The sequence below is a fragment of the Ranitomeya imitator genome, chromosome 2, assembly GCF_032444005.1.
Source record: "Ranitomeya imitator isolate aRanImi1 chromosome 2, aRanImi1.pri, whole genome shotgun sequence".
NCBI lineage: Eukaryota > Metazoa > Chordata > Amphibia > Anura > Dendrobatidae > Ranitomeya > Ranitomeya imitator.
In genome coordinates this window covers 577,282,541-577,306,891 of record NC_091283.1, presented here as the reverse complement: position 1 = coordinate 577,306,891, position 24,351 = coordinate 577,282,541, and the positions used below count along the sequence as shown (strand labels likewise).

Genomic DNA, 24,351 nt, shown 5'->3' with positions numbered 1-24,351 from the left:
GATTGTAAAGGTACCGTCACACTAAGCGACGCTGCAGCGATACCGACAATGATGTCAATCGCTGCAGTGTCGCTGTTTGGTCGCTGGAGAGCTGTCACACAGACAGCTCTCAAGCGACCAACGATCCTGAAGTCCCCAGGTAACCAGGGTAAACATCGGGTTACTAAGCGCAGGGCCGCGCTTAGTAACCCGATGTTTACCCTGGTTACCGTTGTAAATGTAAAAAAACAAACACTACATACTTACATTCCCGGTGTCTGGTCAGGTCCCTCGCCTTCAGCTTCCAGCACTGACTGAGCGCCGACCGTAAAGTACAGCGGTGACGTCACCGCTGTGCTCTGCTTTACGTCTGGCCGGTGCTCACAGTCAGTGCGGGAAGCTGAAGGCGGGGGACATGACCAGACACCGGGAATGTAAGTATGTAGTGTTTGTTTTTTTACATTTACAACGGTAACCAGGGTTAACATCGGGTTACTAAGCGCGGCCCTGCGCTTAGTAACCCGATGTTTACCCTGGTTACCAGTGACGACATCGCTGAAGCTGCGTCACACACGCCGATTCAGCGATGTCAGCGGGAGATCCAGTGACAAAATAAAGTGCTGGACTTTCCCCAGCGACCAACGATCTCCCAGCAGGGGCCTGATCGTTGGTCGCTGTCACACATAACGATTTAGTTAACGATATCGTTGCTACATCACAAAAAGCAACGATATCGTTAACGATATCGTTATGTGTGACGGTACCCTAAGACAGCTGCTGCACCCAGTAAACTAAGTGATACATAATTGGAATCAGGGTCTGTTTTACTATATTATGCTGCTCTCAGATTATGTAGCAAAAACCTGTTGACAGATTCTCTTAAAACAGCTTTCCTACAGTAACAATCTACTAACGTACTTATTCTCCAAAAGGTAGTTTATAGACTGGTCATTATTTGGGTACCGGACTTGAAACGCACACTTATGATAAGAAAAGGAGTCCTGAGCCCATTGTTTGAATGGAATAGCTGTCGATCGTGTGAACTGCTTTCTATATCTATGAGGCTGATGAAGAGTTCTGGACACTATACTGGGCTATTTCTTTTAGGCTGTGGTCAGATAAATGTATAAAAAATTGTCAGATTTTCATCCAGAAAACCCGGACAATTTTCATTTTTAATGTTATCCATGCACCATCTGTGTATCCATATTTTACGTCCGCTTTGCATCCGTGTTCCCTCTGTTTTTACGCAACAACATTTTAAAACGTACTTCATCAAAAGTTTCCTACATTAATAATGACAATGTATCCATAGAAATCGGATGCAGTACAGATGATCCATACAGGATCCATTTTTTTGCGCATACATGTCATCCGATACTCGGAAGAGAATAGTGTATGCTCCGAGTGTCCAAGTGGAAAAACTTTTATATTATTATCATTAATTTATATAGCACCATTGATTCCATGGTGCTGTACATGAGAAGGTGTTACATACAAATTACAGATATCACAGGGGCGAGGACCCTGCCCTTACGGGCTTACATTCTACAGAGTGGTGGGGAAATAGACAATAAGGGTTGAGGGTTGCAGGAGCTCTAGTGTTGGTGAGGCCGTAGCTTCAGTAGTGGTGAGGAGGCAGCGGGGTCAGTGCATGCTGTAGGCTTTCCTGAAGAGGTGGGTTTTCAGGTTCTGTCTGAAAGATCCAAATGTGGTTGATAGTCGGACGTGTTGGGGCACAGAATTCCAGAAGATAGGGGATATTCGGGAGAAGTCTTGGAGGCGGTTGGGTGAGGAGCGAATAAGTTTGGAGGAGAGAAGGAGGTCTTGGGAGGACCGGAGATTACATGAGGGAAGATATTGGGAGATTAGTTCAGAGATATATGGAGGAGACAGGTTATGGATGGCTTTGTAGGTTAGTATTAGTAATTTGAACTGGATACACTGAGGGAATGAGAGCCAGTGAAGAGATTTTCAGAGGGGGGAAACGGAGGAGTAGTGAGGAGAGAGATGAATTAGTCGGGCAGCAGAGTTAAGGATGAACTGGAGAGGTGTAAGGGTGTTAGCAGGGAGTCCACAGAAAAGGATGTTGCAGTAGTCAAGGCGGGAGATGATAAGGGCATGCACAAGCATTTTAGTAGATTGAGGAAAGGACGGATTCTGGAGATATTTTTGAGCTGGAGGCGACAGGAGGTGGAAAGAGCTTGGATGTGCAGTTTGAAGGACAGGGCAGAGTCAAGGGTTACTCCGAGGCAGCAGACTTCCAGTACGGGGGAAAGCGTGATGTCGTTAATTGCGATAGATAGGTCAGGTAAGGAAGATCTATGAGATGGAGGAAAGATGATGAGTTCAGATTTGTCCACATTGAGCTTGAGGAAGAGAGAGGAGAAGAAGGAGGATATGGCTGATAGACACTCTGGGATTCTGGACAGCAGAGAGGTGACGTCTGGGCCAGAAAGGTAGATCGGAGTGTCATCAGCATAAAGATGGTACTGGAATCCTTGGGACTTTATCAGTTGTCCCAGGCCAAGTGTATAGATTGAGAAGAGTAGGAGTCCTAGAACAGAGCTTTGGGGAACTCCAACAGAGAGAGGGTGGGATGAGGAGGTAGTGTGGGAGTGGGAGACGCTAAATGTTCGGTTGGAAAGGTAGGATGAGATCCAGGATAGGGCGAGGTCTTTGGTGCCAAAGGAGGAAAGGATATGTAGTAGGAGGCAGAGGTCAACTGTGTCGAAAGCAGAGGACAGGTCTAGAAGGAGGAGTGCAGATTATTGTCCGGTAGCTTTGGCTGTAAGTAGATCGTTAGTAATTTTGGTCAGGGCTGTCTCAGTTGAGTGATGGGGGCAGAAACCAGATTATAGATTGTCAAAGAGCAAGTTAGATGAGAGGTGGGAGGACAGTTCTGCGGGGACGTGCTGCTCCAGGAGTTTCGAGGTGAATGGGAGCAGCAATATTGGGCGATAGCTGGACATAGCAGTTGGATCAAGAGTTGGCTTTTTAAGGATAGACGTGATTGTGGTATGTTTGAAAGCAGAAGGGAAGGTGCCAGAACTTAGTGATAGGTTGAAGAGGTGGGTTAGGGATGGGATAAGAGTGGTGGTGAGGTTGGGGAGGAGGTGGGGTGGGATGGGATGGGATGGGATCAAGTGCACAGGTGGTGAGGTGCGATTTGGAGAGGAGACAGTTAAGCCCCGCTTCAGTGATGTTGGATAGGGAAGTTATGGGGTTTGAGCATTGGTCTGGATACAAAGGGGTTGTGGACATGCCTTGTTTGGTTAATCTTATTTTTAAAGTGTGTGGCAAAGTCCTTAGCAGAGATGAGGGAGGTTGGAGGGGGCACTAGGGGGGGCGGAGGAGGGAATTAAATGTTTAGAATAACTGTTTGGGGTTGTAGGATAGGGAAGATACGAGGGTTGTGAAGTAGGCCTGTTTAGCAGAGTTGAGAGCAGATTTAAAAACGAGTGTTGCCTGTTTGAATGCCGTGAAGTCGTCTTGCGAATGTGTTTTCTTCCAATACCACTCTGCAACCCTGAACATTCGCCAGAGCTTTTTAGTGGTGTTATTGTGCCAGGGTTGTCTATTGATACGTCGCACTCTGCCATGAAAGAGAGGGGCAACCGTGTCAATAGCTGATGCGAGAGTGGCATTGTAGAAAGCAGTGGCACTGTCTGTGTTGTGGAGTGAGGATATGGATGCCAGTGGTAGGATAGAGTCAGAGAGTATGTGGATGTCTAGGTGTGCAAGGTTTCTGTGGGGGTGCGCATGTTGCTGGACATGGGTGACCGATGAGGGGGACAGGAATGAGAAAGTGAGCAGATGATGGTCGGATAAAGGGAGAGGGGAGGTGATGAAGTTAGATAGAGAGCAGAGACAGGTGAAGACCAGGTCTAGTGTATGTCTGTCTGTGTGGGTGGCTGCGGAGGACCACTGAATAAGTCCAAAAGATGAAGTAAGGGACAGAAGTTTTGAGGCTGTTGACTGAAGGGTATCAGTGGGGATGTTGAAGTCACCCATGATGATGGTGGGAATGTCAATAAACCTACAAGGAGGGCAAACAAATTAATATAGATGCTCCACCATGATACAATACAAGAAAACCGAAGAAACAATGGACACAAGAGCTCAGAGTAACAATGTAATCAACTTTATTAAGAGCAATTTAAAAACTAACAGCAATCATTATATGCAAAATACCATATATATATATAAGACACAAAAGATGCAATGAATAAAAGTGGAGGCGAACCTAGTACCACGCATATATGAAAAAATGTACTCAGGAGCAAATCACGTGATGGCTATGAGGTCAAGAAGCCATATAAATATAAGCAAAATAACAATTTAGCGAAAAATAGTAAGCTATAAGACCTAAAAATTGGATAAATGTGCCAACCATATAAACAATAATAGGTGACTAAGCTCCGAACAGCAGGAGGGAAAGGCAGATGTATAAACCGCTACATGGGAAAATCCCATTAAGGTGCAGTGCATATGGATAAATCCCGCAGTGCTAAATAATCCATCTGATCCACAATGTTTGGCATATGAAACTATAAACTCCTAATGTCAATGTCAGTAATATACCACATATAATCCTAGGCAGATGTATAAACTGCTACATGGGAAAGTCCCTTTAAAGTGCAGTGCATAAGTAGATCCCACAATGCTTAATAATCCATCTGATCCCAAATTTTTAGGCATGTAAATCTGTAAGCCCCTAATATCAAAATCAATAAGGTACCACATATGATCCTAGGAGATACCGGGCAAAAGGGGAAGACTGAGCCAGTGAAGGGTTAAAGTATGTACCGACCTGCTGTTAACATGCGTGGAAGAGGGAGCCCCGACGCGCGTTTCGCAGTAGTTGCTTCCTCGGGGGGCGCAGATGATGGTCGGATAAAGGGAGAGGGGAGGTGATGAAGTTAGATAGAGAGCAGAGACAGGTGAAGACCAGGTCTAGTGTATGTCTGTCTGTGTGGGTGGCTGCGGAGGACCACTGAATAAGTCCAAAAGATGAAGTAAGGGACAGAAGTTTTGAGGCTGTTGACTGAAGGGTATCAGTGGGGATGTTGAAGTCACCCATGATGATGGTGGGAATGTCAGCAGAGAAAAAGTGAAGAAACCAGGTGGAGATTTGGTCAATAAAAGCAGTGGCCAGGCCCGGAAGTCGGTATATGACGGCCACTTGGAGGTTGGAGGGAGAGTAGATGCAGATAGAGTGGACTTCAAAAGAGGGGAGGATAAGGGAGGGTGGAGGTGGGATTGGGTTAAAGGTGCAGTTTGAAGAAAGGAGAAGACCCACTCCTCCACCATGTTTGTTGCCAGGGCAAGGGGTGTAAGTGAAGTGGAGGCCACTGTAACACTGCGCAGCAGCAGAGGTGGAGTCAGAGGGTGTTAGTCATGTTTCTGTGGGGCCGAGGAAGGCAAGCTTGTGAGAGAGAAAATGGTCATGAATCACATGAAGCTTATTGCAGATTGAGCGGGCATTCCAGAGTGCTCCAGAGAGAGGGAGCAGAGGGCTGGGCATCAGGGGCATGGGTTTTATGTTGGAAAGACTGCGGTAGTTCATATTAGAGGAGCGGTAGGAGGGGGTAGTAATTAGGTTTGGGAGATATGTCGCAAGCAGTGAGGAGAAGCAGAAAAAGGGAGAGCAGGTGGGAGAAGGAGAGTGGCTGGCTTGTTTTATGTTGTATTAGGACAGATTTGAGGTTGAGGAGCAGGTCAGCAGAGGAGGACAGGTGGGTAGGTAAGAGGGAAGGGGAGATGATTATTTGGCGAGAGGGTGCTGGGGTTTATGGATAACGAAGGAGAGAGAGGATTAGTGGAGCAAACACTGTAAGAGCATACGTAAACATGGTGAAGGAGTAAGATGGGTTAATACAAAAGCTAGATCCAAGTAATAAGAAGTGCTTATTCAGCAGACATACCCAAAAGAGACAGATACATAGAGTGGGGTTCTGACTCCTGCCGTGACTAATTGCCATTGAAATAACTGCAGTTTCACGATACTTTAGCTGCAGTGATACTTTTGCTGCAGGGAGAAGCGTGCCCCCCTAGAATGCTACTAAATTTATAGGACTAAGTAGAGGATCAGGTGAGAGGGATTGTTGGACCTTATGTGAACAACCCTATTGATTTACGGTGGCCAGTATGGTGCTCGAATTTTTCATATTATACTCTAGTCTGAACAAGGCCTTAGTCGACGGGTTGGAAAACTTTTTTCTGCCAAGATCCATTTGGATATTTATATAATCCTTCGGAAGCCATGCAAATTGTGCTCTATCTCTGCCCACAAAGTGTGTCTTGACGCTGGCACTAGTGTCATGATGTACTGTTTCATTGCACGTGCCTCAACATTCAGTAATGAGCACTGTGTGCGTGTGCTCACAGAGTAAGAAGAAATTGAAAGGCCGGAGGCTGTCAAAACACAGCTGCTGGCCCAAGTACTGCTGTCCCCGGGAATCTGCCAAGGGGGCCGGAGAAAAGGTAATGGTGAGGTGCAAATGGCCCGTGGCCCAGGGGTTCCCCACCCCTGCTCAGTCCAATAGGTATTGATCGGATTGCCAATTCTCATGCTCGTCCACTCAAACAAAGTATTGAGAATCCTTTGTCCTATGACATGGGGACCCTTAGCGATCAGCAACTTACCACCTATCCTGAAGATAAATTATTAATTTTCGATTGAAGGACAATCTTTTTAAGCCACATTTTTCACATTACAGCTCAAGTCACACTGGCACAAGACATGTGCTTCGAAAGTTGCAGGACTAATATTTTACAAATTAGCCCAGTATGCTAATTACATATTTTTGGCAGATAGACAACACATAGTTATGGCCACAGCATGTTCTGAAAGGAGTCACAACAATGACATGTGCCATGAATCGTCTCGTCTCAACCAATTAGTCTGGGTGCTGCCATAATTATGGTTTGCACTTTTTGAACAGTGCCCCAAATGGGAGTTTGTCACACCGTTTAGCACCCTCTGAAGCACACCGCTATCACCATCTTGTAGATGCTCTTTAACAAAGAGGCTGACAGATTTTCCATATTCCCCACTCTTCTCTAATTATGGCTGAGCAGAGTAACAGTAATCAGACATAACCCACAGTTACACGGCCCATGTGAAGGACCGTACAGATGCTGAAGCATGGAGAGCAAATTACATCTCTCAGATATACAATAATCTACAGGGCAGTTTATTAGCCGCAAACTCAACAAGAAATTTTAAATGTCTGCAAAAATAAAGACCCCCTGAGGGAAAAAGATGAATCTTCTTCTAATTATGAGTGAGAAAGAAGTTACCTACAGTACTTCCTTCATGTACTGTATGCTCGTGCAATTTCACTCCTTCATTACTGAAAGAAAAATAAAACAAAAAATTGGAATCCCTTGTCGCTTTAACATAAATGCTTAATTTTATCAAATTCAATCCCATCATTAAAAGAATAATCACAATATTTAATGTCCTTATAAAAACATCAACAAAATGTTAGGTTACCTCAGCTCACCTCCGCCAACAGAACTGCCTTCAAAATTACGCAGAAATAATTACAGACACGTGCACTGCAGATATGACGTGGACGATTTTATACCAGGATAAGGTAACTTTACACTTCTAGGAGGATCTCAGATGGACTGTTTACCATAGGGATCTGTTGGGATTAGATGTTTGCTGTGTACAACCATTTTATCAAAACTCATCTTACACCGTTCTCCAGGGAACAGATCCTACCTTGGAATTTACAAAAGCAAGCTAGTACAGATCCCAGCTATGTGCCATGAATACATAGTGAGCACTGGGAGCGGACATGCACAGCCGCACATACACTCACAATCTTGCCGTTTGGCCCTAAGGTATTAATAGACAACGTAAATGGTGAAAAAGCGTTACATTAGATTAGAAATTGAATGAAAATTCCCATCGGGGATAGGTATTTATTAACTCAATCCAATATACATGGTGTATGTAATATCAGTTCTACATATCTTAGATAGATAGATCAAACAAAGAAGAACTGCTTACATTTTTGCGCCAGGAGCAGTGTGAAAGACTGGTGGAAAGCATGCCAAGACGCATGAAAGCTGTGATTAAAAATCATGGTTATTCCACAAAATATTGATTTCTGAACTCTTCCTGAGTTAAAACATTAGTATTGTTGTTTCTAAATGATTATGAACTTGTTTTCTTTGCATTATTTGAGGTCTCAAAGCACTGTTTTTTTTTGTAATTCTGACGACTTCTCCTTTTCAGAAAAAAAATACAAAATTTATTGCTTGGAAATTCAGAGACGTTGTCAGAAGTTTATAGAGCAAATGAAAAAATTACATTTTACTCAAAAATATACAGTGCCTTGCGAAAGTATTCGGCCCCCTGGAACTTTGCAACCTTTTCCCACATACCATGCTTCAAACATAAAGATACCAAATGTAATTTTTTGGTGAAGAATCAACAACAAGTGGAACACATATGTGAAGTTGAACAAAATTTATTTGTTATTTAAAATTTTTGTAGAAATTCAAAAACAGAAAAGTGGGGCGTGCAATATTATTCGGCCCCTTTCACATAATGCATTGTTGCGCCACCTTTTGCTGCAATTAAAGCTGCAAGTCGCTTGGGGTATGTCTCTATCAGTTTTGTACATCAAGAGCCTGAAATCCTTGCCCATTCTTCCTTGGCAAACAGCTCGAGCTCAGTGAGGTTTGATGGAGATCGTTTGTGAACAGCAGTTTTCAGCTCTTTCTACAGATTCTCAATTGGATTGAGGTCTGGACTTTGACTTGGCCATTCTAACACCTGGATACGTTTATTTGTGAACCATTCCATTGTAGATTTTGCTTTATATTGTGGATCATTTTCTTGTTGGAAGACAAATCTCCGTCCCAGTCTCAGGTCTTTTGCAGACTCCAACAGGTTTTCTTCAAGAATAGTCCTGTATTTGGCTCCATCCATCTTCCCATCAATTTTAGCCATCTTTCCTATCACTGCTGAAGAAAAGCAGGCCCAAACCATGATGCTGCCACCACCATGTTTGACAGTGGGGATGGTGTGTTCAGGGTGATGAGCTGTGTTACCTTTACGCCAAACATATCGATTGGCATTGTTGCCAAAAAGTTTGATTTTGGTTTCATCTGACCAGAGCACCTTCTTCCACATGCTTGGTGTGTCTCCCAGGTGGCTTGTTGCAAACTTTAAATGACACTTTTTATCGATATCTTTGAGAAATGGCTTTCTTCTTGCCACTCTTCTGTAAAGGCCAGATTTGTGCAGTGTATGACTGATTGTTGTCCTATGGACAGACTGTCCCACCTCAGCTGTAGATCTCTGCAGTTCATCCAGAGTGATTATGGGCCTCTTGGCTGCATCTCTAATCAGTCTTCTCCTTGTTTGAGATGAAAGTTTAGAGGGCCGGCCGGGTCTTGGTAGATTTGCAGTGGTATGATACTCCTTCCATTTCAATATGATCGTTTGCACAGTCCTCCTTGGTATGTTTAAAGTTTTGGAAATCATTTTGTATCCAAATCCAGCTTTATACTTCTCCACAACACTATCACGGACCTGCCTGTTGTGTTACTTGGTCTTCATGATGCTCTCTGTGCTTCAAACAGAACCCTGAGACTATCACAGAGCAGGTGCATTTATACAGAGACTTTATTACACACAGGTGGATTATATTTATCATTAGTAAGCATTTAGGACAACATTGGATCATTCAGAGATCCACAATGAATTTCAGGAGTGAGTTTGCATTACTGAAAGTAAAGAGGCCGAATAATATTGCACGCCCCACTTTTCAGTTTTTGAATTTCCACAAAAATTTAAAATAACCAATGAATTTCAATCAACTTCACAATTGTGTTCCACTTGTTGTTGATTCTTCACCAAAAATTTACATTTGGTATCTTTTTATTTGAAGTGTGATATGTGGGAAAAGGTTGAAAAGTTCCAGGGGGCCGAATACTTTCACAAGGCCCTGTACCTATAAAGAGAAAAATCAGACAAACTGAACATTTTTCAGTGGTCTCTTAATTTTTGCCAGAGCTGTATATCAACTTTAGATTGCTATGGAGATTGATTAGATGATTTGCAAATGTAAGTAAACCATTTATGGGATCATGAAGAACTTCAAAGAGAGGTATTAATTTACTGTTAAGAATTTTTTAGGGCATGCAAGAAAGTCCAGTAAGTGTCAGGACTATCTCCTAAAGAGGATTCAGCTACGGGATCGGCTTCATATCAGGAAAGAGCTTGCCCTTGAATGGTAGCAGGTTGTTGTCAGTGCATCTGTATCCACAATGTGACATAGGCTTTTGTAGGCCGACCTGGCGTCATAAATGACAACAAAGAAGCCACTTCTTTCCAAGAAAAACATCAAGTAGAGACTGACGTTCTGCAGGAAGTATATGGATTGGACTGCAGAGGGCTTGGGTAAAGATATGCTTCTGATGAACACCCCCTTACAGACTATTTTGGGACATCTATAAGAATAATTGTGCCTAGAAGAGAAGGTGAGCACCACCATACGTCCTGTGTTATTGAAACAAAAATAGAAATCCTCTGTCCTTTCATGCGTGACGTTGCTTTCCATCCAAGGTAAGTGATTTTCCCTAAGACACTGCCATTAATAAAGAATGGGATCTAAACATCCTGAAGAGCAACTGCTCTCAATGATCCAGGAGCAATTTTTTGCTTTTTTTCAACATGATGGAGACCATGGCAAAAGTGATGACTGAGTGGCTCAGCAAACATAAACATTGAAATTTGGGGTACATGACCAGAAACCTCCCCAAACCTCAATCTCAATGAAAACTTATGGTCGATCCTGAAAAAGTTGACAAATGAAAACACAGAAATTGTGATAAGCTCCAAGCATTGGATAAGTACGAATGGCTTGTCATCAGTCATGATTTGGCCAAAAAGCTAATATTCAGCATGCCTTGATGAAGAACAGGAAACTTGAATAACAAGTTTCATCACTGTAAATATTGAGTCTTTGCATTAACTTGATATATGTGTCACTAAAAGTGTAAAACCTTAAAAAATGCTGATAATTGTACTGCAGTAGCCATAGAAACATCTAGCTAAATATCTAAAAGCGCCGAAAGCAAACTTTGTGAAAAGCAAAACGTGTGTCAGCGTCAAAACTTTTGGCCAATATTGTATTAAACAAGCTCTAAAATTTTTACTAACAATTAGCCTGCAAATAAGGTTATTCTCTGGAAGGACTTGATTATATTATTACAATTATTTCACAAACACTTTGCTAATTATATATATATATATATTTTTCCTTTCAATGTTGTTTTTAAGATAATAAACGTAGGAATGGAAAAGGGGACTTATTGGAAGTGTTACGTGACACAAGTGAAACATTAGCTACTTTAAGATTCAAAGCTGTTCTTCAAGGCTCTTATTGAAGACTATAACAATGCTGCTCAAATGTCTGAGAGACACTTTACTGCTTGGAAGAGAAAAGTGCATGAAAGAATGTACTTATTACAGGAAATATAAAGCATTTAGTGCTATTAAAGGAGCATTAAACATAAAATGTTCTGCTTATAAAGAGAGCTGCTAATATCACTCACACAGACAATATGTTTATGAATGTTCCTGGAGGTTCTCAACAATGGAGATATCCGATGTAGACGTGCCTAGCTATAGGGGTGCCAAGGCAGCAAATATATCTGCTCCCTAATACTTGAAAAGACCCAAATGACCTTCATAACAAAAGACCTGTATTAAAAATAACACCTAGTAGGTAGAACTTTTCCTTTAGGACCCACTTATCCTTTTAGTGGTATAAGCCATGGTCCTTCGTGTAGAGATCATGGCAGCAATCCCAATGTAGATCACTGCAACCAGTTATTCCCGGGCCTAAATTAACCATTAAAAGTTACAGGACTAATGTTTCTTTAGGTCCATGTAAATCTACTGTATATTACAATATCTAGATTCTCTAACTTCTGTAACTTCAGTATTTTCTTGCATAGACCCTCAGGTCAATAATCCACACACACACCATATTATTGGTTACCAACTTATGTTTTGGAAAGTGATCTAAAAAACCACAAATAATATTAGCAAACATCACTGAAAATTAATTTCAAGCAAAGAGGGATCAATACCACGTAATAATACAGACAATATAGTTTAAAAATATCTGGTATAAGTAATGTAGCCTTTGAAGAGAATTTGTTAGCAGGTTTCTTCAATTCAATTAGTGTTTTATTACTGCACCACTCCATCATTTTTTTTAATGTAGTGGTGCCACTAATCTACTTTCCCAGACCCAAGTATTATAGTTACCAGCCGCCATCTTTGGTTCTTCCCGACACTGCTCTGGTCCCATACCTCCATCTTGTGTCCAGAAGTCAGAGGTAACAGTCACAAGCTATGAGAATATCTTTCTAGCCTCATTTCTGGCTCCATAGACTTACATTAAGTTATGACTTTCAGATCCCTAAACAAACTTAGGAGCGTTCCGGCAGGTCGTAAACTAGTGACGACCGACCGGAGTGGCGTCAGAAACAGCTTAAGTCCGTAACTGTCAGTATAAGACAAGGGGCAAGGACCTTAGATTAGTAACACCACTCCAGGGCTGCACTAAAAAAATGCCGGAGTGAAGCTTTAATTTCCTTTGTGTTGAGATTTATGCTCCAACCCTACTATGAGAAGAAGCTTTTGCTCGTATTTTATCGACAATGCTTATTGGTTTGATCCAAATAGAGTGGCATGAGATCCGATGTCTCTGTAATTGCGCGTAACTTTTAAAGCACTGAATAAAAACTTGGTTTTGGGCAAACATCCTTTTGTGGTACTTCTTTAAGAAACCAGTTATTTAAAGAAAACAATTAAATGTATTATTCATCCATGTTTGCTCACTGTCATCGGCGTGATTATGCCTCCTGTAAACAGCTTCTAGTTTCCAGTAATATCATTAAAAATTCCCTATCAAGTAAATAGCCCTTGAGAATTCGATGTCCACGGTTAAATGTTTTTCATCTCATTTCTTTTAACTACTATTGTTGGGATGACATTTACATCTCAGTGACAGTATCCTTATTAATAACAAAGCCATAACCTTTCACAACGAGTCAATGGAATGTTATTTAGTGTGGGACAGACTCTGTGATCAGTATTGAATTTAATTTAGTGGAGGGCAAGCACCCCTGATCAGTGGTGAGTGTCATTCAGTCGGAGGCAGACTGACTGATTGGCGATGTGCAGCACAGCGGAGGACAGCCTAATTGATCGGTACTAAGTGTTATTCATTAGATGACAGACCCTTTGGTAAGCAGGAAGGAGGCAGATTGAATCGGAGCTCTGGTGTTTGGGTTATTTTCAGCTGTTTTTATGTTAACGTATTCAGCTTTGTTATAGACAGGAAAAATAAGACAATACCTTTGACTAAGCCAAATTATAATAGTAAGCATCGATGGACTATAATTTCATTGCATTCTTCACTATGTATGGTTACAGGACAGGACAAGCAGGCCCATTTACGTAAATGCTCTTTATAAGAGTGGGTGTGAATTAGTCAAAGGATTTCATTGTTTTTCTACATAGACATTTTGAATACTGTGCTGTCCTCAGATGTGTTGAACTTGGGTACATGACGCCCACCAGATTACTACAGTGAATTATCCTGAGACATTCACCATACGGAACAAATTTATGTTCACTCTATTGCATTTTAAAATTTTCCCACACTGGTTATATGTGTAGTCATGAGTAATAGTTTATTTATGGGATATCCCCATAACATGATAGATCCCTTACGCAAATAAATTGTCACTGAGGTTTAATATGATGTATCAGAACCATGGCCTACCAGAGGTTCCTCTCCCCCTTCCCCTATGGGCCAGTCAAGAGCTAGTCCTTAGTCACAAGCAATATCTTTAACTTAGGAGGTTTTTCCTACTGTATTATCAAAGCATTGATGACCTATCCATATAGAAGAATAGTCACATTTTTAGTTGAGGTAATGGGGCTTAGACCTGTTATTGATCACAGTACATCCAAATTCATCTGGTACTTGAGGATATACAATAAAGAATGCATGGTGCATGCTGAACCATCAGTGAAAGATCACTTTAAAGATAAATGCCACAGGATAATTATGGAATGAGACACTGTTGTGTTGCATTTATCTTCTGTTTTAACATTTAATTTTCATCCAATGGTCTCTATATGTCAAAGATCATAACTGCTGTACCTTAGATACAAAATGGCTGTGATTGGAAGGGGAAGTAAAAATGCAAGATGTAACATCAACTTTCACTCCCTCTCCATATGATGAAGGGTACATATATGATTGCTGGTCTGTCTACTGAGAACTCCTCCAATTCCATGAATGGAAGGGTCAAACTCCTCTTTGTGAATGGAGCTATATAGTGAATATGTGCAACCACCACTCTTAAAGACATTGAATGGAGCTGTGGTCACACATGCTCAATACTGCTCAACAACCACAGAAGATATGGGAACGTTCTCATAATCAGGGTTGAACTGGCCCAAAGGGGAACAGGAGAACCCCTCATGGGGCTACTTATCCTCTTATATGAGCAGTAGCTTGCACAATACAGTTGATTCACTTTGTACAGACAGAAGCAGCAAACTCATCATTCAATAAACAAACTACCTAGTTTATTATATATAAATCTATGAATGTGGTTTAACATAATATTTGCATGTAGCTATACAGTGGGCCCCTAGAGTCAATGTTACTGCTGGGCACTGGGAACCCCAGTTCTACTCATAATTACTAAGGGTTCCAGCGACTCTACATTTATTATCTATCCTTTTGATAGATGATATAGGTAATTTTATCTATTTTAACAGTAGACTAGAATGCTGCTTTAAAAATATACACCATATATACAAATATATAAAAGTATATACTTATTACCTTTTCTCTGCAGATTTCACTAAAAGTAATTCTATATGTGAATGCCAGTTATCCAATCTTACAATCATATTTGATTTAAACTAAAACCTGAAGCCATTTTGTTAATGGAGGCTCACTCAAGACAGGATGAAACGGAGGTTGCTTAAGCATGAACTGCTACTTAATCTGTAAATGGTTGGGAATATCTGCTTCTGAATTGGCTATTAAGTAGAGAGAGATGTCACTCACTATTGTAAGCATTGTATCCCAGAGAGTAGTACCTAGTTTGATCTACGCAGCAGAAAAACCGCATTGCTGGCACTGATTATTGTTCACCAGACAGAAAAAAATGTAGTTGAAAATGTGAGTTGTTATAGAGTGTGGGCATTTGCCGAGTGTAAAGGCTGTCTAGTATGTCAGTCTTCCTTAACAAACTAGATTGAAAAGCGCTAGCATTCATGTCAAATGCTAGAGAAGAAATGTAACTGTTCCGTGGTACCATGAAAAAAAAGACGATTCGCAGGAGTGCTGAATGATACATGTGCAGTCTTTCAATCCTATGACCTAGAGTATGCTAGAATATTTCCGTTGACTATTCATTGAGAACTGCTTTTTAGATCTTTCTCCAACCTCAGTCATATGCGTGACCTTCAACACGAAATTGCGGAGTCCAATATGGAATGTTACATCTGCATGCTGGTCAACCACTGGGAGGCTTCTTCTTGATCTTCACTCTTGATCATTTATTTATCAATGCTAGATGTACCCCAAAGGAGATTATCTAGCAAATATTTTAATAATAATTCTAATTAGTTCTGTAAAAACCAGTATTGGCTTTTTTTTAAATCCAGCCTGTTTGGTCTCTGAATGCTTATAGCAACCAAACCAAATCCATGGAATACTTTTTACTGAACAGTTATTAAATACTTTACCACATTCAGTATCTCAGATTGTATGAAAATGCACAAGATGTAGAGACACTGTATAGAGACATTCATGCACAGCCTTAATTTATCTTATCATATTCCACAGCATTTTACAGACATCATCATCATCATTGTCCCCATTGGGGGATCATGAGCTTAATTCCCTATTAGTATGTCTTGGAGTGTGGGAGGAAACCGGAGAACCAGGAGGAAACTCACACAAACATGGGTAGAACATACAATCTTCTTGCAGATGTTGTTCTTGGTGGGATTGGAACTTAGGACCCCAGTGCTGTAAGGTCATGCTGCTTGCGGTAGTAAATTGATTTCCTATCTATTTTAGTAAATTTTGTAAATTGATTTCCTATCTATTTTAGTAAATTGATTTCCTATCTATTTTAGTAAATTTAGTAAATTGATTTCCTATCTATTTTATCTATATTGTGGTTATTGACTTTTCTGAGTAATCCAATGGATGTCTAAGGTAAGTCACTCTAACAATTTAAGGCAGGAACCTACTCATATAATATAGATAATTAAGAAGATAATGAAAAAAGGTAAACTAAAAAAAGGCATTGGGCAGAGGAGAGAGGGTCAGGGAACTTCATGTCATAGGGTAGTGGCGACATTAAAAAGTTGTACAAACACATAGACTCAAAGGAGGACACACATTAATTTTGGATGCCTATTCTGAACAGAAATTATATTAAAGGGCTTATCCAGGGCTATTTTTTTTAATATGGGCCTAAAAACTAACAGGTAGGAAGTTATTGGCTACCTGCCTTCTCTACCTGGTGCCAGCTCAGAGCGGTCTACTGCTGGCAATTCAGCTGCTCAACATCAACAGAGCAGCTCTTCATCTTCTAGGACACAGCTAGGCAGGGGGATCTGGCAGTTAATCAGCGTGTTGTCAGCAGTCATGCCATGTCAACAGGGCACAGCAGAAGAGAAGCCGCTGCTCAGTCGACGTGACGTCTGCTGAATTGCCAGTAGGAGCGGTCTGCGACTGCTCTGAGCCGGCAGAGATTGGCGCCGGGCACAACAGGCAGGTAGTAGGCAGCCCTGGATAAACCCTTTAAGAAAAGTCTTGAAAAAACCCAAAGGAGGAATGTACCATTTTCAGGGGCAGTGCAAACAGAATAGCTGGCATGTCTGGTAAGAATGCTGCATGGCCAATTAACTTTTGCTATACGATCCACTTTAAAGCACAAATGATGCCAGTTATGTTGAGATAACAATATGTGCATTGTCTATATCAAATGAAAACATCATATTATCTTAAAATATGCCAAATAGTCGTTGCCCAAATTTATTATTCTCACAGTCACATTCACATCTTTAAGAAACCACTGTTGAACCTTGAACTATTTCAGAACTTTTATCTCCATCTCTGATGCACATAAATCCAGCATTTGATGAACAGTTAAGAAGGCAGACACAGAATCGGGTTTGGGAATGTAATGTCAAAATGATGACACTGCCATAAAATGACTGGAAAAGGTGTCCTGACACTGAACTGATATATCCAAGCAAAAAAAAGAGAAAATAATCATCCAAAATCTTTTAAGTGCCATGCCTCGGCAGACAAGCCGCCCTAAATCACTATTATATGTAAGCTTATAGGCACATCTGTATATCTTGTATACTCTATTATAGGATAAAGCCCTTTATTTCTTCCCAATGTGAATTATGTCTCTGTAGAAAAATTACATTTCTGAAATTCTCTATCACGGGACAGGAGATTTTAATCAAAGATTTGGCGTTAAGCTTGAATTATTTATCATCCAATACAGGAGGAAACAAATGACTGAGTCTCTCTCAGCACCGCTGTTATAGCAGAGGCCCTCTGGGGCAAACAAGATCCGAGCTACAGAAGCAGAGTATTCCTTGATTGTCCTGTTATCAACGCAGCGGCTGGTATACCTGTGACATGGTAGAAGGTGTAGCGGCATTACACCTAGAGAAATAAATAGATTCATGTCAGCATTCTCACTTAAAGGGGTTTTCCACTATATTTTAAGTCATTTGACCCAAATAATATATAAAAAAATGAAATAAAAAAGATTTACTCACTTCCCTGAGGAGTCCTGCTGTGTCCTCTCCCCACCGGTCTGCCAGCAATAACATCCAGCGGATTCTTGACTCCAGGCGGAATGACAAGACTACAACCGCTTAGTGGCTGCTCATTTACTACAACTGCCATGTGACATTCCCACAAGCTGTTTCTTCCTGCAGTTCAGCGGGGAACATACACTGACGAGCAAAAGGGTAACAATGTTTTGAAGTTTTGACTTTCAGGCTTCATATCTCACCATCCACTACTGCTTCTAATGTGAGACTACTAGTGATGAGTGAGTATACTCGTTACTTGAGATTTCCTGAGAATGCTCCACTGGTCTCTGAGTATTTAGATGTGCTCGGAGATTTAGCTTCTGTCTCCGTAGCTGCATGATTTGCAGCTGCTAGCCAGCCTGAGTACAGGTGGGAGTTGCTTGTTTGTTAGGAAATTCCCACATGTATTCAGGCTTTCTAGCAGCTGCAAATCATGCAGCTACGGAGACAGAAACTAGATCTCCGAGCTTGCCAAAATACTCAGAGACCACCTGAGCATGCTTGGGAAATCTCATGTAACGAGCATACTCGCTCATCACTAGAGACTAACATCATTTTATAGACAATCATATTGGATAAATCATACATACATTTGACCGGTAACTATTTTGCGTATGATTAGTTATGCAGATTCTTTTCATGTCGCTGCATTGTTACTTTTTTGCTCCTGGTGGTGGAAAAATCTTTTTCTTCCAGTCTACTACAAAATACAACCTGTTCTACCATTCCCTAATATCTCTGTGTGTTATTAGGTTGATTCACAAGAAAAAAGTCACTGGTTTGAATCGAGGAGCAGCCATGAAGAAGATTTTCCGAGAAAAGAGAAAACAGCATCATCCAGCTCATCAATTGCCGTCTCACAAGTAAAAAAATTGCCAAATTGCATCATATGAGTGAGATGACAGTTGGAATAATACGAAATAACATCCGTTCCTCCATTCAAAATCCAAGAGGTGGATGTCCAGGCAAAATATGGAGTTAGTATGTCTGCTCATTGCAAGGTCTGTCTGTTTTGGTGTGACAAATACAGCAGTGGAGGTGGCTGGTATGCTTCATAATAGTGAGATCACAGATGTTCACGCAAGCACTGTGCGATGTTCGTTACACAAGTCTGGAATGGTGGCCCGAAAAACGGTGAAAAAGCCTCAACTTCAATATCATCATAATAAGCTCGAGTTTACAAAAAAGTACGAAAAGTGGACAGTGGATTGGAATTTGTTGATTTTGAGTGATGAGACAAGAGTCAATACAAGAGAAAAAAGGACTAACAGATTGAGAAGTTTAAAAAACTGTCAAGTTCGTTGAAGTTAGCTAAAGGCATTGAAAACTTGACAAGGATTGATGGTGGTCTCAATACTGAGCTATATGTGAGTATCCTACAATACATGTTACTTTGTATACTCAGGAACTATGGGTGTGAAAAGGAGAAAAGAATGACATAGGGTCCCAGCAGGACAGTGTCCTGAAGCATACGTCAAGTTTGGTAAAAAAAAAGATGATTCCATGACAAAGAATTAAAGGTGCTGGATTGGCCTCTACAGTCCCCAGACCTCAACCCAAGCAAACAACTGTGGGTAGAGTTTAAGAAAAAGCTGTATACATGCGCAAGTGAGTCGATCAGATTTTGGTTGAGACATGCTTGAATCTGATCGAAAGCATACCCAGAAGGATTTAGGCTGTGTTGAAAGCAAAAGTAGAAATTACAAAATACTAACAAAATACTAAAAATGTAAATGTAGATTTTTACCAAAATATAGATTCAAAAAGCAGAAATAGCCAATCTTAGCCAGAAGCATTCTGTACTTGCTTCTCTATAATAAATAACCTATTACCGATTAGTGGACAAGTCCATATAGCTACAACAATATGAGTACTAAGTACCCACAGACCACTATATCACACTGTTATAAAATCAATAAAGTTTATTGAAAATAAGTTAAAAATAGTACATCCTACCATATGAAATTTGTCAAAGAGAATTAGTCAAAAGATTCCATGAGCAGCAGAAAAAATCGCATCCAGCCATGTCATGTCAAGCATGCTTGACATGACATGGCTGGATGCGATTTTTTCTGCTGCTCATGGAATCTTTTGACTAATTCTCTTTGACAAATTTCATATGGTAGGATGTACTATTTTTAACTTATTTTCAATAAATGTAGATTTTTAGAAGCAAAATAGTAACAATGCAGTGACATGACAAGAATCTGCATAACTAATCATACAATAAATAGTTGCAAGTCAAATTTATGTATGAGATAGCCAAGATGATTGCCTATAAAATGCTGGTGGTCTCGCGTTCCAAGCAGTACTGGATGCTGAGATTTGGAGCCTGAAAGTCAAAAGTTCAAAACATGGTTACCTTTTTGCTCATCAGTGTGCATGTGAGAAAGAAAGAATGGCACTCTTCAGGGAAGGGAGTATAGTTTTTTTAATTTTATTATACCCCCTGGATCAAAGGAGCCTTACTAAGAAAAGTTGTGGAACACACCTTTAAAGGGGTACAAAGTACATTTTAATTAATAGGGACAGGGAGAAGGACTTGGGGGTCCTAGTTAATGATAAACTTACCTGGAGCAGCCAGTGCCAGGCAGCAGCTGCCAAGGCAAACAGGATCATGGGGTGCATTAAAAGAGGTCTGGATACACATGATGAGAGCATTATACTGCCTCTGTACAAATCCCTAGTTAGACCGCACATGGAGTACTGTGTCCAGTTTTGGGCACCGGTGCTCAGGAAGGATATAATGGAACTAGAGAGAGTACAAAGGAGGGCAACAAAATTAATAAAGGGGATGGGAGAACTACAATACCCAGATAGATTAGCGAAATTAGGATTATTTAGTCTAGAAAAAAGATGACTGAGGGGCGATCTAATAACCATGTATAAGTATATAAGGGGACAATACAAATATCTCGCTGAGGATCTGTTTATACCAAGGAAGGTGACGGGCACAAGGGGGCATTCTTTGCGTCTGGAGGAGAGAAGGTTTTTCCACCAACATAGAAGAGGATTCTTTACTGTTAGGGCAGTGAGAATCTGGAATTGCTTGCCTGAGGAGGTGGTGATGGCGAACTCAGTCGAGGGGTTCAAGAGAGGCCTGGATGTCTTCCTGGAGCAGAACAATATTGTATCATACAATTAGGTTCTGTAGAAGGACGTAGATCTGGGGATTTATTATGATGGAATATAGGCTGAACTGGATGGACAAATGTCTTTTTTCGGCCTTACTAACTATGTTACTATGTTACTAATATATTTTGGAATAATAATAATTTCCACATTTTGATCTATTAAATAAAATGTTCCTGTGCTGAGATAATCTTATAAATGTGCCTCTGCTGTCTACTGTGAAATGGCCGCGTCTGACTGTGCAGCAACATGGTCTTATCAAGCCACAGCTCTTGGGTAGTGGAGGAATAAAAGTGAGTTAAACACACAGGACAGCACGAGATCACAGATGATTCTTTCTGTGAGGTAAAACATGTTTCTAAACAGGCAGTGAAATATTTTACCTATACAAACAGCAGCTATGATCCCCCGCTATCCTGTCTGTATACTCGCTTATTCCTCCCCTGCCCAGGAGCTGTGGTATGATCTGACCATGCTCCTGTATTGTCAGACACAGCCATTACACAGTACACAACAGGGGCACATATATAAAATTATCTCAGGACAGGAATGTTTTTTTTTTTTTATCCAATTGTGGAACTTATTTTGAATCCAAGATCTATTGATTACAATGTACTATGTTCATGGGGCAACACCTCTAAGCCCTGAAGCCAGTGTCACCTGAAGGTCTGTCCACATTAGTCTTAAGTGACAAGTACAGTGAGGCTATTCAACCAGCAGCAACATGAATAAAGGAGGCCCTCAGGACAGAGGAGGAAGCAGACATTCCCAATCAGCAGAAAACACATACCACCCACCTGTCAGGGTTTTCTATAGTTTTAGAATAAAAATAAAGCTGGGCAACTGCATAAAAGCTTACATAGTTATCCAGCAATTTGTGATTTTAATGCACTCCCTAACATTCTCTCTCCCAGTTACCAACAAGTACCAGTAATTTCCCCCTGCCATGGAGACCCCTGAGGATGTTTCAGATTACTAAATTCTGCCCTAAACTTATTTTCCAGTTGGTGACCAGTTCCTTTTTGTACCAAACAATCTTGTTTTATTTTTATATTATTTTATTATTAATGATTTTTCGATGATTGTATCAAAATTTGGGACTTGCACCAGAATTGTGCTATTTTTGCCAAAATTTCAAAAATCATAAAAAAATATTCATGTTATCTTATCATGCCTTAAGGCCATGTTGACAGGCTAATGGTATTTGTCAGGATTTTGGTTTGTATATTCAGTGCTTCAATCCTAAAAAGTAAGTGCTGACATTCCATAGGCAATGCATGCATAGCATGGGCTCAAGAGAAATGTTGAAAAGGTAATTTTCACACCACTGAATTATAATAGGTCTAATCCACAGCAGATTTCTGCCACAGCCATAGCCTAAGTTAAAATCCTGAAGCATATGTAACAGAAAAATCCATATACAACTCCAGGCATGCTGTTGACTTTTACATCAGCAATATGTCTTTTTATTACTCTAACAAAAAATGAGACATATGCTCTAGAACCACATTCTTTGAACTCAGTGACAGTCTGGGTTTCATAATTGTGATTTTGTTTTCCATAGTTTGAGAAGCTCCTTGTTATGTCTACTGAAAAGTCTTCTATAGCAGGTGGTGCAAAGGAAATCATTTTAAGCTCTGACTATATGAGGAAGGTAAAAGACAAGTAAAATAAATATTATTGTGCCTTATTTTTCTTTCATTTTGCAACTTTCTACACGTACAGTATATGTTTGCTTGTGTTTTTTAGATGTAGGAAACAAAGAGTTGTTGTAAATGATACATTCCCTAAGTTGGATAAAGTCAGCAGTGAGGACCACAGGAGTAAGTGTTGGGGTCATTCTTTTGAATCTCTTTAATAATGCCCTTGTCGATGGGATTGACAGTAAAATATCAGTTTTTGCTGATGGTACAAAACTATAATAGGATAACAAGAATCTATGCTTGGCCATGTATTATTGTAATATTACTTAATGATTTAGATAAGACGTCTATATGGGTAAACACATGGCAGAAGAAGTTTAATGAGTTGTCCGGTCTAAAATGAAAAGTCTGAAGACTTGTGTGACTGCAGACTTGTGAATCCTCTCAGCGCACATACTATTCACTGTGAGTGTTAGGGTTGGCGGAACCCACCGAATATATTTACTAGAAGAATTGGTGCGTTCGCAACCCGGGATCCACCGTGCAGGAAAGAACCCGCTGCTAAGTAAGGCGGTGAAGTATATTGGTATAAACGAACTCTGTTACTTCACAGAGTCCGTTAGCAAAGAGAACGCTGTGCCCTGTTTAGCTCACAGGGGAACACAGCTACTTAGTAGAGCCGACAATGGTCATGCAGTCAAATGCAAACACGCAGCTCCTCTCCGGTGGAGCCAGAATTCTAATGGCTATTAGCCAGCCATGAATCCACTCACATAAAACTCCTCGCTGGAGGTGCCAGCATTCTAGGGGCTTATTTCAGCTGGGTCCCTAAATGCACACAAAAGAAACTCCTTGCCGGAGGTGCCAGCATTCTAGGGGCTTATATCATCCGGGTCCCTGACTGCACACACATGACCACACTGGCGCTGAGCACATACATAATTTACACTAGCGCATGGCCGTGCGGACCTGTGAATGTTTTGTAGTTGCAGCTCTACAGGACCTTCCAGGAGGACCAATGGGAGCTGCTACAGGGCCTGAGCATGTGACCCTCGACCTCCAATGAGAGGTCCTCCCATGGGCATGCTCAGTGTGTGCAAAGCAGGACTTAGTCCCAGAAAAGCCTGCTTGCTGCAGACCAGTAAAGGGTACAATAGCAGGGCCTGAAAAGGCAGCAGTAACCCTTTGCACAATACCAGACTGAGTGAGAGATGCTGGGACTGATGCCTCCGCTAAGCAGGCTCCACTGCGGCTGATGCAGAATGGGAGACCACAGCGGACATGGCTCGAGATTCCCCCTGTGCAGCGACGTGAACTCGACTCCTAACAGTGAGGAGTTGATGTTGTCTGCCCTGGAAACAGCTATCAAGTATGTGATATGAATACTCCCGGGCAGAATCAGTCTAGTGGGCACATCCTCGCTCAGTACAATTTCTCCCTGTCTTCCACTCTCTCAAAGACAGTCAGGAAAGCCTCAACATCATCCTCCAAACTCATCTTTGTTAAATCCTCCTGTAACGTTTTCCTCACCCGGATAGCTTCACTTTGGCTGGTGTGTGGTGCCATCTACCTGGCTCGGACACTTTCTGCAAGGAGAGCCATCTTCTGCTGATGCTGCTGCTGAACCTGCTGTAACTGCTGCTGATGCTGTTATATCTGCTACTGCATTTG

At 41.1% G+C, this 24,351-nt stretch overlaps 1 protein-coding gene across 1 annotated transcript in view; it reads right to left on the bottom strand.

The window, feature by feature from the left end:
* The window catches only part of CDH22 (cadherin 22), a 628,328-nt gene that overhangs the window by 342,552 nt on the left and 261,425 nt on the right, over nt 1-24,351 (bottom strand). The gene's annotated exons all lie outside the window — the stretch shown is intronic.